The sequence below is a fragment of the Oscarella lobularis genome, chromosome 5 (assembly GCF_947507565.1).
Source record: "Oscarella lobularis chromosome 5, ooOscLobu1.1, whole genome shotgun sequence".
Lineage (NCBI taxonomy): Eukaryota > Metazoa > Porifera > Homoscleromorpha > Homosclerophorida > Oscarellidae > Oscarella > Oscarella lobularis.
Genome location: NC_089179.1, coordinates 2,531,175 through 2,537,527, shown reverse-complemented (window position 1 = coordinate 2,537,527; position 6,353 = coordinate 2,531,175). Strand labels below are relative to the sequence as shown.

The 6,353-nt window shown below is 47.3% G+C and overlaps 1 pseudogene; it reads left to right on the top strand.

Annotated features, from left to right (window-relative positions):
* The first annotated feature begins 5,098 nt into the window (after nt 1-5,098).
* On the top strand, nt 5,099-5,669 carry LOC136187361 (uncharacterized; annotated as a pseudogene).
* Nucleotides 5,670-6,353: the final 684 nt, after the last annotated feature.

Genomic DNA, 6,353 nt, shown 5'->3' with positions numbered 1-6,353 from the left:
AATAAACAATCTTCTTGGCGTTACGTCGAGCGTTGCGTTGAGCGTTGCGTCAGCGCTGCGTTGCGCTGCGTCAACGTAGCGTTAGACCATTCACAGTAACTTTTCTTCCTGCCTATTTGTTTAGCGTGCTTTAAAGAAGAGCTACAATCCGCTGCACTTCCTGCTGTTTTTTCGGCCATTTTCACTGCTGAAGAGCTCATTGTTGTCTTTTACCTACTTGGGTCTTATTCAAAAGTCTGCGGCAATCTCGTCGCCGGCGTTCCACGTGGGTGAGACAGCGCAATTCGTGTCGCTCCCTTCACGGAGCCTACAGCGCATTGGTTCCACAACTTCGGATTTTTGCTTACTCCAGGATGCCTCCTGTCACTTTTGAAAAACTCTTTCGACTAGTCGCGCCGCACATCGCCCACCCACGAGCTTGGTGAAGAGCCACTCAACGCCGGCCTGAAATATCACCTCAAGAAAACGGGAATAACTTTCACTAGGTATGTTTTACCACGCGATGAGCGGGACCCAATCTGAATTCGAAATGGGCAACTAATGTATGGTAGCTGATAGAATTGATAAGGAAGCGCCCAAAAGTGATAAGGACCGAACCCACGCTAAACGACGACCAAATATTCGCCTCTTGCTCGTCGCAACGCCTTTTGTTCTTCGCATCGGTAGCCCGCATTACGATTACACGCAGGGCTAAAAATAGTTGTCTTTATCACGTTACATCAAACGAACGAATCAGCACCGAGCAGGACGAATTTGTAATGCTCGGCCATGATTGGCTGGCTGAGGTCACGTGAATCAGTTGGGTCCAGCGTGTTGTAGGGCAGCGCGGAACGCGCGCTAGCACAACACAGCCAGGAGGGGTTGTGCGCTAACGCGCGCTAGAGACAAAGCTATTCCTCAAAATCGACGTTTCTCATTAGCAGTCCGTTGATTTCGCTACATCACAATATTAGTTACATTAAGAAATGAAGTCTCAAGCGGTGTTTTTGTCAACCGAACGTATAGTTTAGCAGAAGTGAGCCGCCGCTTTTGCGACGCCAAACCGGCGTAAACTTTCAAGCGTCTACTAGGTTTTATTGCTCAAATCGACGTCTGATAGGCTGAAGCCTGCCGATTTTTGATTCACTCTTGTTAGTTAGGCTGTTTGCAGTTAACTATAGAGCAATTCGTCTCAGATTGGGTCCAAACCGCGCTGACCTGCACCGACAACGGGCTTACGAACGCGGGATTACTTTTCGTTGACCCCTCTTTGTCCAAATAACCAGCTGTGGTCATTGTGGAAGAGAGCAGATGTAGCTCATCTAGTAGCCGGAAGCTGAGCGTGAGGACTCGATTCTTTAGCGCCCGACGACGCTTTTTTGCCGCCCGAAGTCTTAAAGTGGCAAACAAGATGTAAGCTACTAGGTTATTTGCACTAGGCACTTTTCGAGTCGGCTTCTGGTACCTAAAATTCGTCGTCATTGAAGAAAGCCTACTAGAAGACGAGTAGGACTGTAAATCAGAAATCGACCACTTTTAGACAGGCAGTAGAAAGACATTTAGCAGAAAAGCGAAAGCAGAACAATCACGGTTTATGGAGTAGACGCGGAAAAAGTGAGACGATGGTAAGTCGCGCAGGAAGCCAGTGGACGTCACCACAACCCCACACGCCGTAATCTACCTTCAAAAGCATCTCATCGAATTAGTGTTCGTATTGGTTTATGCTGCTAGAGCAGAAACGACTTATAAAAAGAGGTGTGTCTCTAGCGCGCAGTAGCGCACAACCCCCCTGGCTGGAAGCAGGACCCAATAACGATTGAGCACGCTTGACCCAAAACGACGTCACAAGAGACTCTGGCCAATAAACCAAAAATCATTCTGTGAAATGTTTTCTTGGGTAAGTGACACGTATTAGTTTAAGGCCCTGCGATGGGGTCTGTATTTCTGGAGTGCCAACGAGCCCTTTTATATCCAGACACACACGTGACCTAACTATTTTTAGCATGCGCAGTTCCCGGCTACGAATACGCCACATCTCTTCTCTTAGCGAAAACGTTACAGATTCAGCCTATCGGTCGCCTTACGTTGCCGCAAGGGATACAGGCGATGCTTTCCTGTCCCTTCGCCAGACGAGGAGCGAGACGACGCCTCTACTCGCGCCGGTGAGTTCGTTTCGACGCCAGACGACGACGATACCCGCTCCGGTGGTTTCGTTTCCACGCACGTTGTCTCCTGAGTCGATTGCTCAGCGCGCTTCATTGTCTGCGTAGATGATTGCGTCGTTGAAGACGAAGGAATTAGAGATGATGTCGTCCTGGAGGACGAAGGAATTGAAGATGAGTCAGAGTCAGTCGTCGTTCTCTGTGCGTGCGAGTCGACGGCGGCCGGCGCCTCGGTCGAAGAAAACGATTGTCGCAAAGGTACGTCGGGCAGTTGCGGAGATTCATCGAGCCCCGAGTCACCCTCCAACGATTCCGAAATATGTGGCATTCCTACGGATTCGCTTGCCTGCTCCACAGACGGATGCTTCGTTCGCAGTTGATCGGCGTGGCGATGCCAGACGTATTCGTTAACTTGGACCTGATAATCCACAGCCCCATCCGATCAATAACTGTTCCTACTACTTTCGCTTAGGTGGAAAAACTGATTGCAAAGGTGCAACAGGATTACTGCATCCGCAAGAGGTAGATCACTATCAGCGGATATCATTACTTCAGCTTGACACTGTAAGTTTGACAATTGGAAGTACACAGATAGAGATTTTTATGGCATTTTCGACGTGCAGTTGACCTGTCACCTGAGTGATCTGTTATTTCATCTTGGAAAAAGTTATGCTTGAAGACCTTTTTAAAATGCAAATGTAGGAATTTAGACGTCTTTTCCTTTTTCCTGTCATGATTTTGACGGCCACAGCAACCCAGTGTATGATTAATATTATAATTCAAAGAGTAAGGTGTTTGTACTGCGGCTTATTAATCGCAGCAATATCAAAAGGAAGAAACAGATGCGGTTCGTGCAAACTATATTTTTTGGAAAGGAGGTTTTACCTCTACTGTATAGCTTTGACTGGTTCATCTTTTATCTGCTTTAGATGACTCAAATTACACTTCTTTATAAAAACAATAATGTTTGCGAGAACAAAGGACAAGGCGTCGTCACTGGCGTCTCATAAAAGGACAAAAATTGTAGACGTACACCACCGCTCTCTGAGCTCCTTCAAACGACGAGACGTAGAGAAAGAGTTCAGGGTTCGCGAGAGGAGAATTGTGATAGCGACAATCGGCTTTGGAATGGTATTCAAAGTGATTAAATGCGATGTCTTTGCCTTACGACGTATGACCTTTAGGGCATTGATATTAGCAACGTCAGACTCGTCATTCATTTTGGCATCTGTTGCCCAACTATTTCAGGTAATAAAGTATGCGTATCCTACCTAACGAAAGAGCTAAAAAACTTACAATCTACTGGTACAGATGTTTGTAGAACCTGGCAGGGACAATATTCCCTGCACAGCTATTGTCATGTCACGGCCAGAAAAATTGAAGGCTCGTTCGTGTAGTGTGTGGGTTATATGAAAGCTAAGTGTATTTAGGTACCCAGGTGTGTGGGTTTACATATGACTTTCTGGGTGACGCCATATACAGCCACGGGCATATCTGGGCAACATGCACACATTCATTGAAGACTGTATGCCCCTTTGGAAAGGGTTGCGCGTTCAACAATTAGCAATGTGGAAGACGAAAGGCACGACTACTTCTCGTGATCACCTGGGGTTCTGAGAGTTGCTCCAGTGCTGCAGGTTGCTCCGATGGCTCTTGAACTTGGACTTGATTCGGCTACTTCGGCTTCTCTTGCTGAACTGGAGGTTGATCTTCTTCGACCTCGACGAGATGAGCTTACTTTGGAATTGCTTGAGAGCAGAAGAGATGACTTCGCATTTGTCAACGGTGAAACGCTGCAGGTGCCTAGCAACAAGAAAGTGTCCTTACAGCGCACCGTGCAGAATTTTTTACGAAATTGAAGAAGAAAATGTCGCGATGAATTTGGTATGCCTACGCAAAGCCGACATGATTTCAGCAGCGCATCATGAACCAGACAAAGACAATCTTCCGTGGCCCGTACGTAAACAAGAGTATCTTGAATAAATAGAGGGGTTTCAGTAGGCGGAGCCTAGATAATTAATTCACGTGCCAGTGGACATCCGGGAAACTCTTCGTTACTTTCTCGCCGAAATGGTGCACTTGTGTGCGTTTGTTGGCTGCAGGAATCGGTCTAACAGAGACAAGACGAAACGGTTTTTTGTCTGCCTACAGTTCTGACTCACCGTGGTGAGGAAATGGCCAGATTGATCGGGGAGCGTCGGCGGAAGTGGCTAAATGCCATCCATCGTTCAGACATCAAACCGGCTTCTCACCGACACGTACGGGTCTGTAGCGATCACTTTATCACCGGACAACCCTCCAATCTCGCGGATACTGGAAATCCCGACTGGGTTCCCACGAGAAATCTCGACTGGGTTCCCACGAGAAATCTCGGGTACGATACCCCACGGACATTCGAGTAGCCCGATATGCGACGCCATGAAAGGATGCAGAACCGACGGGCAAAGCGTACAAAGCTAGATATGAGTGACGAGGAGTCGTCATCGGTTGACCAAGGCGAGATACATTGCGAGGAAGAACTTGGGACCGGCTGCCAGACGGATTTGTCCCAGAGAGACATTGATGCCCTTCAGCAGGAGCTTGAAGAGACCAAGGCGCACTTATCTGAAACGGAACGTGCCTGTCAACGTCTTTCCCTCAACGAATCTGCTTTCGAAGGCGATGATCGAAAAGTATTGTTCCACACCGGCCTGCCAACGTGGGAACTACTGAATATTCTATTACAGTATATACAGCCAGATCTCCGCAACCGCCGATCTGTCACGTCATTTCAGCATCTGCCGATGACTATGATGAGGCTGAGGTTGGGACTAAGACTGGAAGATCTTTCATTCCGATTTGCTGTGAGCAGAAGCACAATTCATCGAATACTCGTCGATACCATTTATGTCCTGTATACAGCACTCGCGGATGTCATAGTATGGCCCGATAGGGACGTTCTGAGAGCAACTCTGCCGATGGACTTTGTGAAGCACTGCCCCTCGTGTGTCGTGATCATCGACTGCTTTGAGGTGTTTCTCGAGAGGCCTACCAATTTGCTTGCCAGAGCCCAAACGTTTAGTTCCTATAAACGCCACAACACAGTGAAGTATTTAATTGGCATAACCCCACAAGGAACTGTTAGTTATATATCACAGGGATGGGGTGGTCGAGTAAGTGACAAGAGACTCACCGAAAACAACTCGATATTGGACAATCTACTTCCTGGGGACACTGCTCGCTGACAGAGGGTTTGACATCGAAGAGTCAGTCGGACTATACTGTGCTCGTGTCACAACTCCAGCATGGACTCGGGGGAAGAAGCAGCTCACAGGAATTGAAGTCGAAGAAACTCGTCGCATTGCCAACGTCAGAATTCATGTGGAAAGAGTCATTGAAGTCATTAGGCAGAAATTTTCAATTCTCAGTGAAACGCATCCTATCGATGCTGCCATGGCGGTAAACGGTGACTTACCTATGCTAGATAGAATAGTTAGAGTATGCTGCGGCTTGGTAAATCTTTGTAATTCTGTCGTACTCAGAGAATGACAGGCCGTGCCAATACAATTCTCGTTAACGCCAAGATCTACTAAGGAGGACTTCTTTTTTTCCGTTCTTTTCGGCAATGCGGGCAGTACCACTTCTTAGACTTGGAAGTAGCCTGGAGCTTCAAACAGTCGAGGTGAAACCATCGATATTTGCAGTGGTCGTTGTCGCACCGGAGCGATAGTGTTCCATCATCCGGCTTACGGCAGTAGCACATAAGATCAGGGCTGACAAAAAAATGGGCAGATACTTCGTCTGCTGAAGGCTGCGCGATTCTTGTGAACCATTTGCCCATTAACTCCGGCAGAACAGCTTGTTTGAACAACTTCTCAGCCTTTTCGACGCATTCGTGCCAGAACTCTTCATCGGGATATATCCGTTCTATATGTAAGTCGTCCTTTGTCCACAGGACGAAGTCGCAATATACTCGCTGGGTACAAAAGATTTGGCACTGAACCTACCCAAACAATAGCATGAGTCGTGTAATTGAAGTTCAATGATCCGAACCTGGTAGTAGTAACTGTGATTCCTTTTCAGTCGAAGCTGTCCACCATCTAGTGCCTGCAGGCAGAACGACTTATCTGTGGCTGCTTCAGATATCATTTGATCGCGTTTGCAAAATGGACACTGCACAGTAAAATGCAGAAGTATATTTAAATGGGTCAAAAAATGTTAACTTACCTTTAC